The sequence below is a fragment of the Electrona antarctica genome (genome assembly GCF_951216825.1).
Source record: "Electrona antarctica genome assembly, chromosome: 5".
In the NCBI taxonomy this organism is placed as follows: Eukaryota; Metazoa; Chordata; class Actinopteri; order Myctophiformes; family Myctophidae; genus Electrona; species Electrona antarctica.
The window spans coordinates 10,065,402-10,086,304 of NC_136810.1; the positions used below are offsets into that span (position 1 = coordinate 10,065,402).

The 20,903-nt window shown below is 44.7% G+C and overlaps 1 protein-coding gene across 2 annotated transcripts in view; it reads right to left on the reverse strand.

Annotated features, from left to right (window-relative positions):
- lingo1a (leucine rich repeat and Ig domain containing 1a) overlaps positions 1-20,903 on the reverse strand; it is a 175,101-nt gene that overhangs the window by 52,090 nt on the left and 102,108 nt on the right. Inside the window, exon 1 of one of the 2 annotated variants that reach the window (XM_079501326.1) lies at positions 13,252-13,868. The exons of the other annotated variant lie outside the window; for it this stretch is intronic. The gene's annotated coding sequence lies outside the window, so the exon portion shown is untranslated. Of the gene's footprint in view, positions 1-13,251; positions 13,869-20,903 lie in introns of those variants that run through there. 2 annotated transcript variants of the gene reach the window in all.

Consider the following 20,903-nt stretch of genomic DNA (forward strand, 5'->3'; position numbering starts at 1 on the left):
GTAGCCAGGAGGAGCCGGGATTCGAACCGCCGACCCATGGATCATTGGACGACCTGCTCTACCTCTTGAGCCACAGTCGTCCCCACCTTAATGAGGTCAGCCTACTTGACAGAGAACGGCAGTACAGTGATCCATGGATCCAACCAGCAACCACGCACGTTGCGCGCGTGTGTGCGAGCACATGCACGCGCGCAACACACACACACGTCTGTCCGCCCGCCCGCCCGCCCACCCACCCTCCCTCCCTCCGCCAGGCAGATCAATGCAGGTCTTCTTTTATCCGTCCATGGCATTCATTAAGCGTGCGCTTCTGAGAACAGAGGAGCCTTTTGCTTCTTCGAGGTACAAAGACACATGTGGCACTTATACGTGACCTAAAAGCTCACTCTAATGTGTGCTCTGTACGTGCACACTTTACTAAACTCACACACTCACTCTGCCTCACAATCATACTTAATATAAACACCTCGCTGTAAATCGCCCAAATTAGCTCGTACTGCCTTGGATTGCTGCCTCTGTGATCCGGTCGGTTTTAAGAAATAATAATGGAGAATGAATAGATACTAGAACGCATTAACAAAGGCTTGTTACTAAATAATAACTACACTTGCTATTTTTGAACCCCTTCAACCCTATAGATACTTCATTGACCAGGGTCCGCATTGTCCCTTTTTTCCCCGTCTACACCAAGGGCCCCATCTTGCGCCACCCCTTACCCCTTATCCCTAAACTTATTTGCCATTTTGTTTTGACTATTTTGAAAAAAAAAAATTAAAACAACTAGCCGATCTACATCGACACTGTGTGAGCTTGTAGATCGGCTATTTGAACTATTAAACACTTTTTATCAGTCTCTTTGTCCTCATTTCCTGTGAAATGCAAAGGTAAGGTATTGCTGAAAATTGGAGAGCAAATGAATGCTTCATCTCAACAGCTGATGTTTGTAGCACAACACAAATAAAAACCTGGTTATGTGTTTCCATAATAACGCCATAACGACACCTGCTCTTTTGTCTGATTTGATTTGTTACTAGATTTTGAAAAACAAAAGAATCACATTTTCAGTTATGAAACAGCTGCGCAGAATGTCTCACGGCCACAAAAACATGCCTTTTTATGCCAGTAGTTTCTATTCTATTCTATTCTATTCTACACTTAATGAGGTCGGCCTACTTGACAGAGAACAGCAGTACAGTGAATCCGTGGATCAACAGTCTCTTTAAAAAACCATTATATGATAGAGCCAGGGCCAACAAACATAACCCCGGGCCCTCATCTGTGTCTCCACTTATGGAAAATATCAAACACTAGTCGGTTGGAGTGGTGTTCCACAAGAGGCTCACGAGACAACACTCCCTGCTCTACTGCGTTCTCCACCAGGCCGCTGAACAGCAATATCACAATATGTCCACAGTCAAAGTCGTGCAGTTTTCCCTTTTTTTCCCCTGCACAACAATGGGTATTATTACCAGAGTGAAATAATCTGAAATGCATTAGACACACAGATACACATCAAGCATGATATTATAACGTACAAAAGCAAATCTGGGTTGCCCTGCCCATCTGGCTTAGTGGTTTGTTGTGATCATTCTGTAACTGAAAGGTTCATAGGTCTCATCGCCCCTCATCAGCTGTAAAAATTCAAAGGACAGAAAGAAAGAAAGAAAGAAAAGGAAAAAACATTCAAATCCCAAACCAGCCGAGGCATATCTGTGAGCCATCACACAAAGCACTCTGTTGGCCATGAATGTGTTCCAGTGATGCTGTAGTGTAGAGTCCCATAAAACAAGGTTAGTCACGCTCACTTCTCCAGGCATATGTCAATCGTCCTGATTGACATATAAGTACATTTACTTAAGTACTGTACTTAAAGATGGAGTGCCGTAATTTTTCCCACCCTAAAACATGATCATCGTTCATGATCACCTGCTATCTGACCACGTAAGGCAGGCACAGGCTCGACCAGAGTGGAGTTGGAGTGCGCTGAAGTTGGCCTCAGGCTAAATGCAAAGAAGACCAAGGTCATAATCTATATTCTATAACATCCCTCAAGAACATCTGCCCCTAACAACAATAGAGGGTACTGCACTAAAGGAGGACAGTGACTTTAAATATCTGGGCGCACAGAAAAGGACCTTAAAGTGAGGAAAGCACTTGCCTGGAGAGCTCTTAATGGTATATGACCAGTGTGTGGAAATCCAACCTACCCCGACATATAAAGATCAGTTTCTTTCTCCTCTATAGCTGTGAATGCTGGACACTAACACAAGCCCTATACAGAAATCCCTGGATGGGTGCTACACCAGAATGTTGTGGTACTGAACATCAACCAGGACGAGCACATCACCAACAAGTGTCTGTATGGAGCATTACCAAGTGTATCAGAGAAGATAGCAGTAAGGAGGATGAGACTAGCTGGCCACTGCCACCGACACCAAGAACTCCCGGACAAAAAGCTTGTACTGTGGGAACCAACGCACAGGCATTGATCAATAGGACGTCCCACACCTACTATGTGGACGTACTATAGGAAGATGCTGGTGCAGAAAGCACAAATGAGCTGATGTATGGAGAACCGAGATGACTGGAGACGCCGATGGAGGGAGAGATTATTATATAAGGAGGATGATTTTTTTTATTTTTTTTTAAGTGTACACTATTTGTTAAAATGTCATTTTCATGTGGTCACGCCCACATATATTTGAAAACTTTAGTTACTAGTTACTTTGGAGATTTACATACATTAACAACTTCAGCACTGTATACATTTCGGCCATTTGATATAGAATAGCCGATCTACAAGCTCAGCTATTTTCTAAAGATTTGTATACATTTGAACTTGTGAATTGGGACAAGTAAGTACATTTTGATTACAATTATTTTACTAGTAACAGAGTAGTTCTACATTGCAGAAGAATGTGAGTACTTTTTTCCACCACTGCATTTGTGCAGGGCCAGGCCGGGTCCTGATTGGCTCCCCATTCAGCCATAATCACAGTTAAATAAATGTCTCTCTATGGCCTAATTCCAAAAAAAAGAAGAAATTAAAAGTCCATTACTGCATCAAAAGTAATCAACAAACTATAGTATACAAACTGGTCAAATATTAGCCAAATTGTCAAATATATAAGAAAGAGGCAAACATTTAGAAAATAGCTGATCTTCACAATATTCATCTGTGAAATCGAGTCAAACTAAATGTAATGCTTCAACTCCTACAATTTCAAGTGCTTGTCAAGGACGGGGGTCCCCACAGTCCAAAGATGGTTATTTTGAGGGGTTCCCAGTTCAAATATGATTATGTTGGGAGGTCGCGGCCTGAAAAGGTTGAGAACCACTATTGTATGCCGTCAAGTGGCTCAATTATATTGACTGCAGGTGTCCGTCTGTCCGTCCGTCCGCCCGTCCGTCCGTCCGTCCATCGCAGATAAATAAACCCGTCCAATTAGAGAGCTGTCTTCACCTTGCTGTGCTTAGCTCAGCGTGTTCCTCACCTCCCAGCAGCCTTTGCTCTAGCCTCTACATACATAGTCACCGTGGGGTTGTTTTACTGCCCCGCCAATCATAATTTACACCCTCCAACCTCCCCCCTCCACAGGCTGACATGCTGAGTGTCAGTCACAGCATCTCCTGCATGATGGGTGTCTCCATTTTAATTCCACCCGGCAACAAGAGCCCCTCATCGCAAAGGAAAATTGATTGACCCGGCATGAGCCGAATACAGATGCCCTCTCCAGAGAGAGAGAGAGAGAGAGAGAGAGAGAGAGAGAGAGAGAGAGAGAGAGAGAGAGAATGGCCTTGGCAAGGATCTCTTAGTAAGCACAATCACACCTCCACCCCAACCCTTGACCTGTAACCTTTCCTGACAGGGATAGCACCCCCACCCCCCCACATTGGATCCTCAGAGTGGAAATGACAGGATGTTATTTCAAGCCCTGTTTGACGTTGACGAGAGCTCACATCAATAATGGGTTTAATGGACCTAGGCTGGAGATATATCAGGAGGTTTGCTTTTCAAATTGAGCTGTCGTTGGAAAATAAAACGACAAATGGCTCTAACAAAGTGATTGACAATATACTATTAGAATATATATGTAATATGGTGGGTTTCTTTCCTACTTGCGTTCATTCACAACATTAATTGAAGATAATCACAGGTTTTGAAACACACTGTCTGACGGTTGTTAGGATGAATGTGTCAACAGCAAAAAAAAGAAAAGAAAATTGCCTCGAGTTTATCACCCGGTGAGACGGCGGTGACATTTCTAATCCTGTAATTTTATCATCCTCATACTTTAGCTGCAGTAGGTAACACGAAAATGGCAGGAAATTATACACGCTGCAAGGTGTTTGACAGAAAGTGCTGAGACTCGAGACTCGTCCAACACTGATGACCTACACGTCATACACATCAAACATGTATTTTCAAAAGCAAGAAGCCGCCTGGAGGAGTCTTTCTAGTTTAGAAAGTAGTGTTGGATTAAGATCTCCTCTTGTCTTTAATCCAAATGGCAGTAACCACAGCAGGGGAACAGCTTGTGGAAATATCACATGGAAAGGAGAAGGCCATCCAAGCATCCTGTTCCTGTGGCTGTTGCCATTTGGAGACAGGCAGATACACAGAGCTTCCTCCCGGTTACCTCCTCGGGCTTCATATATATGTGTACACTCAAAGTGCTGTCACTGGGAAAATGGCACATGCACACAGGCAGGAAATTAATTGGCTGCACTTGCTTGAGCTTGTCAAAGCCTTTTTTCTACCCCCCCCTCCTCTTCTGTATAATACATTTATTTCTCCTTTAAAAAAGGTGAACCTTCCCTACAGGCTCGTGTCGAATTGAAACATTTATGTGGCCCGAAAGACAGCCTGGTGACATGCCCGTAACACGCCTCGGTTGTTCCGTGACATTTTGGTTAGGGAATTGGTTCAATTATCATTTCATATCCTGGGAGGAAAATGTTTTGTCTTTTTATTGTTGCTTCGGTCCTATGAAACAATTTGCGTCGTAGCTGCGGGTGGAGCTGCGGGCTGCTCTATGTACTTTGTATGTGTGCATGTTCTCGTTGGCCATCACCTCATCCTCACCACAGGTGGGCGTTTCACCCCATTTGGCTTCGTCTGAAGTGGACAAGTGGGTGGTGGTGGGAATCCTGGGGTTCTGCTACAAGGAGATAAGACACTAAAGACTCTCTGGATGGGGGATGCGTGTTTCCTGAGTCATTCATTACAGGGTTGCACGTTCTTCATTTAATTGGACTTAATGTTTTCATTGAATGTCTCTGTGATCTCACGGCTCATTATTGGATTCTCGACATGAATATTTACTGGTTCTTAATATCCACCAGGAATTGTACTCCCCCCCCCCCCCCCCCCCCCCCCCCCCACACACCACCGCTAAAAAAAAAAAAAAAAAAAACTCTTGTGATGTCCTTGCATCCGCCTGTGCTTGTCGATTTTGTATTACTGGAGTGTGTTATTTTATTTCTACCATTGCAATGTACAGATGTGGTGGTGGTGGTGGTGGTGGTGGGAGGGGGGGGGGGGGGGGGTAGAATGATGATTAACAGAAGAGGTGAGCAGAATAATTGAGGATAGGGGATGAAGAGGGGAGGAGAGGTGAAGGAGAGACAAGGGAGAGCATCATTACAATCAAGCCAATATCCCTGTAGCGCTGTCTGACACGCATGTGTCCCACAGTCCCAATTTGCCCTGGAGCGGTTTCACGACATGTGAGGGAATCAAACTCACGGCAGGGAGGACAGTGCACTGCGGCGACACAAGAGAGAACACAGACAAACAACGGACAGCTTCTCAAAGAAAGTCACCACCTGCTCTGTGTGACCTTAGAGGACAGTTAGATGTTAAGAAACCGAAGACCTACTACTGTGTTGTTCATCCATTCATACATTCATCTGAGCTATACTATCATCATTATACCACAGAATTCAGCTTGCGTATTATCATTATACCACAGAATTATCCAGAATTATCCAGCATTCATTTACTAATAGGCCCCATGGGCAAAAGTGGTTATTAATTTTGAATAACCTCATGTGCTACTAATCTAATCTGAGACTTAAGAATCAACTCTTCCTGGATAGACAGTCAGACAGACACAGTCAGTCAGTCAGTCAGTCAGTCAGTCAGACAGACAGACAGACAGACAGACAGACAGACAGACAGACAGACAGACAGACAGACAGACAGACAGACAGACAGACAGACAGACAGACAGACATTTTCTTCTTTTTTTAACCACGTGAGAAAGACCTGCAGTGTTACCACTTGTGTTCTTCCTTTACAACAGTTGCCTGCTGAGAGTGACTTCCTAATGATGAGAAAGCCACAGAGCCTTTTCCATCCTGAGTGTCCGATCGATGTACTGCAACATTTTGTACACTCACAATGTTTAAATGAACACTAAGGATTGTACTGCACAGTGGGAGACAGAGAGTAGCCTACCACAACAAACCACTTTACCACCGCTGATAATCGACTGTCATTTTCTTTAACATTCACAATTCTGTTTTCAGAGTGGCACGGTTAGAGAGCAGCACAGATAAATAGCCTGCCTGTCTTCATAAGCAATCGATTTGACTGCTTCTATTCTAACAGCGATCACATGAACAGACCAGTTACAGACCAGACCGCAATCGGTGTATGAATGTGTGTGTGAATGGGTGAATGTAATGCACAATCTATGTAAAGCCATTTACCAAACGCAGCAAATACAAATAGAAGAGAATAAGCCATGACAAATACAGAGAGTGTGTGTGTTGTGTCAGCCCAGCTAGACTGCAGTACCGGCTGGAGCCACTGGCCAGCAGCAGCAGCACTGACTGTGGACATTTACATTGACTGTGGCTGGCCTGGGCTAGGACTTTTATAACAGCTATAATTAAGACTAAGTGCCTAAAAGCGGGGCATAAAATGGCAGTCTTGTCAGATGTGTAAGAGACAAACAAGCTAAACTGCTCTCCTCCCACTGTGTGAAGTTCAGAGGCGGTGTCATCACGCTGAGCATCTCTGCAGGGAGCTTATCAACACCCGGTCACTTCTACTCCCCCCCTGGGGTCAACAGGACCGCTGTAGCCATGACGCACCGCAGGTGGAAGAATATTAGACAACCCGCTGGTTCTTTTGGCTTTTATGTTTATCTCTGTCTGTCTGCCTGCCTGTCCAACCGACCGTCTCGCTATCTCTCTCTGTCAACAAAATGTGCTTTCATGTCCACTTTATTTCATTCTATGATGATGCCACTAAAATGGGTTTTCTCTTGCCGTGACCAGATGTCGCGGTTTGGCAGGGATTGTCCCCGTTTCAAGCTGGGTGTCCCGAGTCCCTACTGTATCTGTAACAACTAAAATGTCCCTAGTCCCTACTGTATCACTAAAATGTCCCGGTTTTGAATGTTAATTAGACATGTTCTGTTCAATGGTGCAGTCACTAGGTGTGCTGTTCAATGGTGCAGTCACTAGGTGTGCTGTTCAATGGTGCAGTCACTAGGTGTGCTGTTCAATGGTGCAGTCACTAGGTGTGCTGTTCAATGGTGCAGTCACTAGGTGTGCTGTTCAATGGTGCAGTCACTAGGTGTGCTGTTCAATGGTGCAGTCACTAGGTGTGCTGTTCAATAGTGCAGTCACTAGCTCAAATAAGTATCAATGTGTCACCCATCCTGAGGAAAACACCAAGAGAACATTATGTTATACTCCATTGAGTTCTTTGCCATTTTTATTCCATTCTACAGTATTTCATTCTATTCTCTTCTGCCTCGTTCCATTTTGTCCCATCTTATTTAATTCATGGCACTATTATGTTCTAATCTATTTCATTCTATTATGAGAAACAATAACAACAACAACAACCAACAACAACAACAACAACAACAAATGGAAAAGCAAACAGAGGCAACAAGCTGTTCTTCCTCTAAATCCAACAGTATTATAGCCACTGAACTCCATGTGTGTGGAACTGTGCTCTAATTTGTGACTAGCGTTGTTTTTTTCATTCATTCATTCAAACCATTATTCATTTTCGAGAGACATTGAGGTTTCCCTCATTTGCAGTGTCGTCGAGATACATTACAACATTTTCAAAGCAATAAACAAAAACAACAAAATAGAACAGCAAAACATTTCCTCATTTTGTGATCTAATACAAAAACAGTTGCAGACACTTGGGGGTAAGTCTGAAATCAAATATTTAAATTGACCGTATGTTATGGGAGAACAGATCTTTAATTTAAGCTGTAAGTCATTCCATGTGGTTGGGGCACTAAAACAAAAGGCTGTTTTCCCAAGTGCTGTGTTTACATTTGGAACCTTTAGTGTAAGCCAGTGACTGGAGCGTGTCCTATATGTTACACAGGATTCCAATCCAGCAGAGCTTTAATATACAACGGTAAAGTACCATCCATTTTTTAAATAAATAGATACATATGTTTATTTCGCCTGTCGACCAAGGAAGGACAGCCCACTCTGTCATATAGGACGCAGTGATGAGTTCTATAAGGTTCACCAGATAAAAATCGCAGAGTGATAAACTGCATCAAAGGGCTTGAGGACAGAATTGACCAGACAGTGGCCTTGTGGTTAGAGTGTCCGCCCTGAAACTGGGAGGTCGGGGTTCGATCCCCGGCCGGGTCATACCAAAGACTGTAAAAATGGGACCCAATGCCTCCCTGCTTGGCACTCAACATCAAAGGGTTGGATTGGGGGTCAAATATACTAATCAAATGATTCCCGAGCGCGGCGCACGCTGCAGCTCACCGCTCCTTGGCTGCGGCTCACCGCTCCAAGAGATGGGTCAAATGCGGAGAACAAATTTCACTGCGGTAACGTGTGTGACAAATCGTATGACTTTGACTTTGACTTTGAAGGAACAGCTTTTCTATAGATGACATCTCCATAGTCGAATACAGAAAGAAAGACTCTTTTTCCTACATGGAATTGGGAAACTAGCTCTATTCCAGACAAGATTGTCAATATGGTATTTAAATGTAAAGGTTATCTTTGGACTTGAGCTGGATATAATAGTATTGGTGCTCCACACTGTCGTCATGGGTTTGGCAGTACATCATCTGCATACAAACAATCTGAAATGAGACCAACCCAACCCGGTTAGGGTTAGCTGCTAGCACATTAGGGCTTGGCAATATATTGATATTACATTGATATTGTAATAATGAGACTATATTGCCTGAGAATCATTTGGGGATTTTGGCTATCATAATATGGTGATTGTTTTCCTGGTTGTAATAACTTCAGCCCTATTTATTATGTTCAAAATGTTTTGAAAGGATTAAGCAAGAACATAACCGATTTACAAGCTCACAATGCATTGCATTGCACAATACATTATAGTTCAATCACGCGAGAGAGTAGAATCGCTGCTTCTTCGCTTGACAAGGAGCCAGCTTAGAGCTTAGGTGGTTCAGGCATCTGTTTAGGATGCCTCTCGAGCGTCTCCCTAGGGATGACCTCGATGCATGTCCCACTGGAAGGAGACCATGGGCAGGCCAAGGACCAGATGGAGGGATCATGCATGGGGCTCCATTTTCGTCACCGGTAAACCCCTTATTCCTAAACTTCTTTGCCTTTTTTTACTATTTTGAAAAACATTTTTGAATAGTTCAACTAGCCAATCTACGTTGTGAGCTTTGTGAGCGTTGTGAGCTTGTAGACTGGCCATTTTAACTATTAAAAAATGTTTTGCAAAATAGTAAAAATAAAAGGCAAAGAGGTGACGAAAATGGAGCCCATCTCCAAACTGGCCTTGGATCGCCTCAGGATCTCCCAGGAGGAAGTTACTATGTTGCTCTGGAAAGGAGCTCTCTGGTGGAGCTGGTGCCCCTGTGACCCGACTACAAATAAGCAGTTGAATATTTAAGCAATATTACACAAGTGGGTTAACGTGATTATTTAAAGCAAGAACGCCCGCACGACTCCAATGTCTTAGTTTCTCTTAACAGTTTTACCGGGTGCGTGGTTGAGGAAAGTTCACTTTAACGTGATTATTGCCACGACAGTAATGCGGTAAGGAACTAGACGAAGTCGAGTTCCGCAAGCATCACTGAAGTGGCAATAATCACGTTAAACCACACCCTTGAGTGTAATATTGCAATTATACAACAGTTACCCTTAAAACTAAGAAAATCGCTGAAAAAATATATTTCTTTAATGACAGATGTAGTCACTACGACCACAAATGTCCCAAGAAACTAGCTAGCCTAGCCACCAAGTTTGCTAGCGCTCTGGGAAAACAGAGCAGCTGAATTCTTTGTTTTGATTAGGTGGTGAATGGTGCTGGTTTGATCCACGGCTAGAAGTCGTTTCAACCAATCAGATTGCTTCCTCGAAACGACCTGTTGTATAATGATGGATGGACGGATGGATGGACAATGCATTGGATCGCAATGCACAATGATTTGTGAGCTTGTAGAGCAGCTTTTTTCACTGTTTGATTTTCCTTTATCATCACAATACGACATTGTCACAATATCTATATTGGTGTATTTGATCAAAACATATTGTGATATTAGATTTTGTCCATATTGCCCATGCAGCCCCAGCTACTCTTTAGCTGAAATGAGAGCCAAGCCAAGCCTGTTATTAAGCTCATACTTTACCTCCCACCAGTGATACCAGATACACTGCATAAGGGCCACTATGGAGAAAGATGGGCTTATTGCTAACATTGATCAGCAGACTGGTAATTCAATAAAGGATGTCAACAGTACCATTAGGTCATACTGTACAGGGCAGGCTAGGAGAGATGCTGGTGTGTGTGCAGAGTGTGTATACGCACGCACGTGTGTGTGTGTGTGTGTGTGTGTGTGTGTGTGTGTGTGTGTGTGTGTGTGTGTGTGTGCGTGCGTGCGTGTGTGTGTGTGTGTGTGTGTGGGGGGGGGTTGTGGTGTGGGTGTGGGTGACTATGTTTGTCATGATATCACGTTGCAGTGCGTGTGCGTGTGCGTGTGCATGTGTGTGCGTGCGTGCGTGCGTGCGTGCGTGCGTGCGTGCGTGCGTGCGTGCGTGCGTGCGTGCGTGCGTGCGAGGTGTTATTGACAGCTGCTGGGATGTCAAGGTCAGGCTTACAACCACATTGTTTAATGAAGGCAGAAGCAGGATTGGGTGGTTGGGCTGAACACACAATGTCAGCTGTTACTTACACACTAAACACACACACACACACACGGCGGCGACATCAACATCATGATAGACGCTTCAGAAGCCTTGTCACACTGCGGCGGGCGCGCACACGCACACAATATGGTACAGTATATCCCTTGACAATCACCAATGGAGCTTGACATTTCAGCTTATCTCATATGATCTAAGGTTGTCTAACCTGAAACGGAAAGAGAGAGAGGGGGGTATAGCTTTCTCTGTTCTATCTCCAGGCTATTTTTAAACTAGCGATGCCATACAGTACTTTATGAATGTCTCTGTGCAGGCTGAAGCAGCATCACAGCCTGCTGCCCAGATACACCATCTATCTGCTGTGATGGTGTTATGTTACCAGATACACCATCTATCTGCTGTGATGGTGTTATGTTACCAGATACACCATCTATCTGCTGTGATGGTGTTATGTTACCAGATACACCATCTATCTGCTGTGACCAGATACACCATCTATCTGCTGTGACCAGATACACCATCTATCTGCTGTGATGGTGTTATGTTACCAGATACACCATCTATCTGCTGTGATGGTGTTATGTTACCAGATACACCATCTATCTGCTGTGATGGTGTTATGTTAGAAGAGATGCTGCGACACATACAGAACACATGCACAACACACCCATAACTCTCACTCTCACACGCACGCACGCACGCACCCACCCACCCCCCCCCCCCCCCCCCCAACACACACGCACGCACCCACCCACCCCCCCCCCCCAACACACACACGCATGCTCGCACACACGCACGCGCGCACACACACACACACACACACACACACACACACACACACACACACACACACACACACACACACACACACACACACACACACACACACACACACACACACACACACACACACACACACACACAGCCCGCCTATCTATCTATCTCGCCTATCTATCTATCTATCTATCTATCTATCTATCTATCTATCTATCTGTCTGTAACAACTGAATTTCCAATTCCAACTCGATCTGAGAATCAATAGGGTACATTAATGACTGCCATTGCAGTGTGTGTGTGTGTGTGTGTGTGTGTGTGTGTGTGTGTGTGTGTGTGTGTGTGTGTGTGTGTGTGTGTGTATGTGTGTGTACACTCACACAAACACATGTGCCATATGTATTGCTCCAGAGAGGACCAGAGATAGCTACATGTCTTCGGGCACTGGACAGAGATGGTCGAGATAAAAACCTTATGTATCTCGGCATCTCTCTCTCGCGCGCGCGCACACAATGTTCCTCCATGTCAGAAGACTCGCAAACACACGCGCACAGGTATGGCTTGCGTTTGAGTTATTATATAATTAAAGTCCTCACCTCACAAATGAGCCATTGTTGAGACAGGCTTGAGTGTTTAATTGGTGAGATTGTCGAGGTTTAGCAACAGAGAAATGTGTTCTAATGAAATAAAACGACGCGCGCGCGCGCGCACACACACACACACACACACACACACACACACACACACACACACACACACACACACACACACACAGTTGAATTAAAGATCGACCCGCGGTCCTATCACCTCTCAAACGAGCTATAGTGAGACAGGCACATGATAAAACAGTAGCTTATATTGATCAATATTGGTGAGAATCGCAGAGGAAACCGAAAAATGTGTTGTTCTAGCCGGCTACCTTAAATATAGAAGCTTGTTGTTTTTACCTGCAGAGGACGCGCCTACCCCAATAATCTACACGCGCTCCGTCCCTCCCTGAGACGATCCTGTCTGCATAACTTATTATAGGCTAGTGAACACTGGCATGGCAGTCCTTTATCAAAATAACCTCGACTGTCGACCAAGCGAATACTTATCATTGCGGATCACGATTTCGCCGCATTTTAAATACATATTAAATATTATATTCGTTTCTGTGCAAAGGAGAATTAAGCTCTGGCCTCAAATCATGTTATATACGTAGCATCCCTCCCTCCACGCCTGGGTGATGTACCAGCTGTGTGTGTTTATAAAATGATGAATACTCAAACGACATCGGGTTAAATAATTAAACACAGGAGCAGTGTGTGGTTGATGTCTGTATAGGTTACATACCTTCTCCAGCTATCACAGCATCCAAGCATCCTGGCGCATAGCTCCCTGAACGGACAACTCCCAACGACGGACGCACAATCTGAGACACACTCCACCTATTTGTGTGTATAGGCTATCTATCTATCGATATCTATCTATCAATTTGAATCTGTATCAATCTGTCCGTATATATCTCAAGTCCACATCGCCTTTTACAACGATGCGCTCTCACGAAGAGAAAGAAGAAGCATTAAAAGCCGACACTGGAATCGCTGTCCAGCCAGTCCTCGGCTCGCGCGCAGAATCCAGGAGGATATACACTTTCCCCAGTCCGGTGGGAAGCAGATTCTCCCAAAAGATCGTTGCAAATATGAGAGACCTGCAACACCATCCAGCAAGTTCACACAGCCTTCTAGTGGCACCGTTTTCAATAAAAATACCTTAGAAAAAAAAAAAAAAAAGAGAAGTCTCCACCACGTATACGCGGCACAATCCACACGACTGGTCCCCTCAACGCCTCAACAACCAGGTCCTGTTGGAAAGAAAATCAAGCTGTGCCTTTTATTCTTCTGCACCGACCGACCGAAACAATAAAACGAGGAGTTCTCTCCACCGCCTGCGCCTCTGCTCCCCGTGCCATTAAAACCGTCCTTTGATAGAGACAAACCCCCGAAAGAAGACTGATGATGCAAGACTGAAAGGCTAGGTATTCATAGAGAATAGAGACAGGGAGAGAGAGACGGGACCACGACTCCCACGCATTGGCTCGTCTCATGCGCACACATTTCTCCCTCACTTCTCCTTGTAATGCGGTGCGTCTCACCGCCGCTGCTCTCTGTCTGCTGCTGAGAGAGAGAGAGAGAGAGAGACAGAGAGAGAGAGAGAGAGAGAGAGGAGGGAGGGAAACTTCGGAAGAGAGAGAGAGAGAGAGAGAGACGAAAAAAGGAAAAGACTTGCGTAATATAATATGAGTAGGACTCGAGTCGGCAGGTGTTCGAAAGGGAATATTATTAGGGAATGGGATATCAATTGCGAATTGCGCGTGCGTGTGCGTGCGTGTGTGCATGGGTTCGTCGAATGTTGTCTTGTGTTTGTTTGGTCATTAAATCAGATACACCACCGGTCAATGATTTGCACTGATTTACTGATTAATTTAGCCTATGCAACGTGAACATTGTACGCGCGCACGCACACACACACAACCACCCCCCCCCCCCCCCCACCATAGAGTATAGCCCCCCACACGTACACGTCACACACACACGCACACACACACACACACACACACACACACACACACACACACACACACACACACACACACACACACACACACACGTGCACACACATGCACACCTGCCCATGCACACACACACACACACACACACACACACACACACACAGCCGACATCAGGACGCACCTTGTGCACTATAGCCTACTGAAGGGAATTACGACAATAAGCCATAATGATTTGGTATCCTGGTGGTGCCAGTAAGCAAATAATATGCATAAATATTTAGTATACACACTGATCCCCAGCATGAGTGTGTGTATGTGTATGAGAGAGAGAGAGATTAGAGAGAGATAGAGAGACTAAAGAGAGAGATAGAGGGTGCACTGAATAGCAATACCTCCTTTGAGGGCCTGGTGGCACTGTGGACCTCAAATACCACACACACATGCACACACACACACACACACACATGCACGCGCACACACACACGCGCACACACACACACGCACACAACACACACACACACACACACACACACCTCTGTGTCTATCCAGGGATGGATTTGCATATGGCTATAGCTACAGCGAGGCAAAAAAAGAAGACTCTTTCAGTCTTGTGTTAAAATAAATGTTTGTCGCTTACCTGCTGTCATTAGCCACAAAACACTCAACATTGTTTTGAAAGCAGCCGATCTACAAGCTCACAAAGTGTTGCAGTTCAACATGATGATATATGGAAATAAAGGTACGTGCGTGCGTGCGTGCGTGTGTGCGTGCGTGCGTGCGTGCGTGCGTTTTCAAATGTCCAGAAATTTATATAGGGCTTAAGTGGTCAATGTAGGCTATACTATATGTTCTGTAATAATAATCAAAATCTACAAAGTAACTAGTATAGCCTAACTAAAGTCTTCAAATAGAGCACCAAAGTCCTGACGTCACTGTCAGTAGAGGGCGTCAGTCCCCGGGTTCATGTATTTTTTTATTTGCATTGTAATCTCCATAGGGGGATTTTAGATCGCCTCATATAAGAACTGTGTTTGAAAAATAAACCGATCACCCCGGCCTTTTCACTCATATGGATATGAAGCATCGACTGAAGGTGGAAATGTACAAATATACCCAAAGAGTAACAAAATAAGCGTTAGAAACGAGTCAAACAACCCAGAGACTACATTTCCGGGTAGGAGGGTGGCCCGTCGCACAACAGAAGCTGAATGTTAATTACGTTTATTTTTATTTCATTGATATTTAATGTTTCGTGGTTAGTACGAGTCGAGTCACCACCAGCTGAGCTTACGTCAACGAGGAATCTCAGGAACGCAATGTGTTGACAGCTGGGCATGACGTATATTAGCAGCGACATTGCCTTCATATGTAGTTTCAAGGCTTTTGCGGCCACATTAATTCCATTTTCTCCAGAAACTGGCTGTATCAAATATGAATGGAAATCATTAACGACGCACAGACACTCCCCTGACAGAAAGGCCGGGGTGGTCGGTTTATTTTTCAAACACAGTTCTTATATGAAGCGACCTAAAATCCCCCTATGGAGATTACAATGCAAAGTGACGTCAGACTTCGGTGCTCTATATTATCGTGGCTTAAAAGTATAATTTTGGGGTCACACATGAAGGAAAGAGTTTTTAGGGTGGATGATAGAATGCAAATTATATGGGAAAGAAAGAGGCATGATTTGATCAGGGGCAAAACCAGAGAAACTGGGAGCCAGTATTCCTTGGAAAGGCTGCTGTGCTGTGACTTCACATGCATTTCGATATGATTAAAGAGGGTCCCTTAAGTGTTCCTGGCCTGCATGGCCTAAAGTTACACACCGTTTTCTAAATCGAGTGAGCGTTTGCATGTGGCCCTGAAAGCCGGAAGAGTTAATATTTCATAGAGGACAAGTCCTATCTTGTCATGTGCACCATGGTGATCTTATATGCACTCATAATGTGCATATAATATTAGACATTTGCATGTCTATAATGCATTATAATGTGCTTATATGGACTGCATCATGTATACCATACCAATAATTGTATACCATACCAATAATTATCTTGTACGTACAAGATATATCTTGTACGTACTACAAGATATAACTTGTACGTACAAGATATTATCTTGTACGTACAAGATAAATATATATTTTGAATGCATGGCCATTCAGGGGTTCCGTAATTTTCCATACTGTAGTTCACAATTTGTTTCACATTACCCTCTCAAATATTAGGCATACAGAGGTTATGATATCTAAATGAGAAAAAGAGGTTGCGCATCAGCAATGATTTTCAGTGGAGCGCTAAACCAAAATCCAGTATAGGCTACATAAAAAAATAGGAATTAAAAAAAAATCCAAAAAGGTAGCACATCCAAAAATGTAATAAATGGCGGACAAAGTACGCACACACCAAAAAGGAACGCTTTATTGCGAACGCAGTGAGCACTAAGCTGGCCTAAACTGTCTGTGTGTCTGTCTGTGTGTGTGTGTGTGTGTCACGCTGTAACACCAGCGGCCTAACCTATTTTTTTAGGTTATGATATCTCTTCCCCTATAACTGCAGTAGGTCTGACTATGCTTCACTTTGACACCTCGAACATCCCAATGTCACTAAAACTAAGCTTCAGACCTTCCAAAACAAACTGATTCGACTACTTCTCGGCCAGGATCCCGTCTGCCTGCCCATCCATCCATACATCCATACATCCATCTTCAACCGCTTATCCGGAATCGGGTCGCGGGGGCAATAGTTCCAGCAGAGATTTCCAGCCTTCCCTATAGAGCAACATTAGCAACTTCCTCCTGGGGATCCTGAGGGTTTCCCAGGCCAGTGTGGACATGTAATCCACCCATCTGGTCCTTGGTCTGATCCTTGGTCTGATCCTTGGTCTCCTCCCAGTGGGACATGCAACGAGGATCTCCCTAGGAGACGCTTGGGAGGCATCCTTACTAGATGCCCGAACCACCTAAACTGGCTCCTTTCCAAGCGAAGAAGCAGCAGCTCTACTCCGAGTCTCTCTTGTGTGACTGAACTTCTCACCCCAGCCACCCGTCTGAGAGAACTCATTTCTGCCGCTTGTATTCCCAAACTTATTCTTTCGGGTCATAACTCACACACTTCCCATGATGACCCACCTAATTCCCACACATGTTGCCAGTCTGGGATGGCTCATGGTAGAAGACAAGGTTGAGCAATTCAAAATGGGATTGGTTTTCAAGACCGTCAAACTCTGCCCTCAATACCCTCATACCTGACTAAGTACCTTACCCAATACCCTCATACCTGACTAAGTACCTTACCCAATACCCTCATACCTGACTAAGTACCTTACCCAATACCCTCATACCTGACTAAGTACCTTACCAAAGTGAGTGACACCCACAGCCACACTACTAGAGGGAGCGATCTGGTACCACCCACCTATAGAACAAACATGGGAAAATGATACCGAACATACCGAAACTTGTTCGCATGGGAAAATGATCTTTGTACAGTTTACTGCTCTACCACCAAATTGTGGAATGCCCTGACACCATCCCTTATCACATGTGGATCACAGATTAATCCATCTTTTAGGAGACCAAAGGGGAGGTATACTCACTTTATATATATAATATTTTATATTCGTTGATGATATTGTATTTTGGTGTTATTTTTATGCTATATGATTAAAATTAAGGCCTGACCCTAACTGGGCCCTCATCAAACCCTGTACACTCAAGACACTGCCCCCGCTGCCACCCTTAGATCTCCATATATGGAGCTGACCTGTTCTGACATTCCATATTATGTTGATCTGACCACATCAAACCACTCAAGACATGCTCCATATATGGCCAGTACAGAATTCATATTCATTCCATATCTGACCCCCCATGTCAAAGCGCCAGCGCTCACCCAGCAGTCTGCTGTCACCTAGGCGGATGCGTGCACGCGACCTCGCCATACCCTTATCTCCGGAGCTGACCTGTTCTGACATTCCATGTTGATCTGACTACATCAAACCCTGTACACTCAAGACACGCTCCATATATAGCCAGTACAGAATTCATTCCATATGTTGATCTGACTCCCGACCACATGCCAAAGCACCAGCGCTCAATCAGATCTTCCTCAGTATTATGACCATTTGTAGCATGTCATCATCCATTAAACACAAGGTTGTTAAAACTGATACCCTTCGAAGACACTCCTAATTAATTTTCATCTCGGTTTCACTGGGTGGAGAATTATCTGCGCACTCAGGTGTGCAGACATACAGAGTGTGAAAATCCAGGCAGGGGAAATGACAAGTCTCACATACAGAAATAGAAATCATGCACATTTTATACAATTAACTTTTTCCAACTCATTTGAGTCTCTCAACTTTCATCAGATGTGACGAAGGTTGAGATACCGAAACGTCATCTACAGTAGGGTTGGGTAGCGGAAAAAATATTTGCACCGGTTTCTATGACCTGTGTCTGCTGGAGAAAATCACAATGCAGATGTTGGTGCTTCATTTCGGGGCCACATGGTGATGTTGCAAGGTACTCGTCCTGCATATCTGATGTGAAAATTACACAGTTTTTGATTGATGCTACATTAACAGATGGATTGGATTTTTTTTATTATTTTTTTTATGGAGGGACAGACAGTAGGCTGACAGGAAATGGGGAGAGAGATGGGGGGGAAGACATGCAGTAAAGGCCGTCGGGATCGGGAGTAGAACCCACGGCACACTGCCAGACTGGATTACCAGCCAAGGTGCCTGGACCACTGAGCCACGGCCCTGGATTTCTTTTTATATATAAAATTTGACCACCATTGGCTTATACCGTCTATACTGGAACCATTTTAAAAGTATCGTTTTAGCACCTGTATTGGGGAAAAAAACACCCAAGTGACATACCCAGCCCTATAGCTGCAGCTCTCCTCTAATTGTTCACAGCACAACATTTATTTTCTCTTACGCAATTAACTTCTATCCTACACAACCTACATAACGCATTGTGACAAAACAAACGCTGTGCATCGACTTTTCATTTGCGTGCCAACAACAATAAAAGCCGCGCGTGGCAGCTGATGTGTTTGTCTGGTAGCGCCGGGTGTTAAAATGCACTTTCCTGCCCTTCTGTTCTGTGCCTCCCCTTCCAGGTCTTTGTGTGTGGAGCGGCAGCCTGCCGAGCCCGTTTAGCCACTCAAGCATCGCGGCTACATGTGAATGTCATCAGCATCAGTTCACGCTTGGCCAAGAAGCCCCAGCTGTGTGAGTAACAGGCTACCCGGTTGCCTGGTCCCCAAGACCTGAGTCTGAGAACCAGATCACACTCGCCTGCCTAGATGGGGGCATGGGATAATGCGCACGCACGCGCACACGCACGCACGCACGCACGCACGCACGCACGCACGCACGCACGCACGCACGCACGCACGCACGCACGCACGCACGCACGCACGCACGCACGCACGCACGCACGCACGCACGCACGCACGCACGCACGCACGCACGCACGCACGCACACACACACACACACACACACACACACACACACACACACACACACACACACACACACACACACACACACACACACACACACACACACACACACACACACACACACACACACACACACACACACACACACTCAATACAATAGAACTTCTATTATAGAAGTATCAGATTTGGCTTCAAGGCAAGCTAAGTTCACCAGTTTGAATCCATAGGCCGGCAGGGAAATGCTCTCCTCCAGAATAGAGACTATTGCGTCCATATCCTGCACATTAAACAACGTAGGCATGTGTGGGCACATCACAATGTGACGCGTTGTGAGCTTGTAGATTTGTTATTTTCAGACAAGCGATTTCTTGTAGAAGGTAAAAAAAAGTCAACCAAGTATAGAGTATAGACCCCTGGGAGTTGAACACCAGGGTGTTCAATAAAGCACGGTATATTGGTTAAACAAGTATCCGTTTGCCTTGAACAAGACACTTAACTGCCTCCTGCTTCAGTGGAGAGGCTCTGTGTGACCAAACAGAATAGAATAGATGACAGTGGTTGTGCCGGACAGATCCCAAAAGCCAACAACGGTAGAAAACGATGGTCGTACTGGGCAGCTCCAAGTGGCCTCAACCATGACGTGGAATGTGTATGAATATAATATATATTAGGAGCAGGTTGTTGTTGGAAAAAGAGCAATTCTCTGCAAAAATCATTCCCCTGATGGATAAAAAGGTTGACATAAATACATAATCCACAGCTCATATGACCAGTTTGCTCATGCATAAATATGAAAAAGACACAGTTCAGCCCCTGTTCCCTACTCCTCCTGACAGATATTAGGTAGCAGTCTGCATGTGAGTCCCTGGATGAATGAGTCAGAGGGAGCAGAGGGACTTACCTTTTGTCTCCATGCTGTCAGCAGGAGCTAGGAGAGAATATTATAATACTTTCT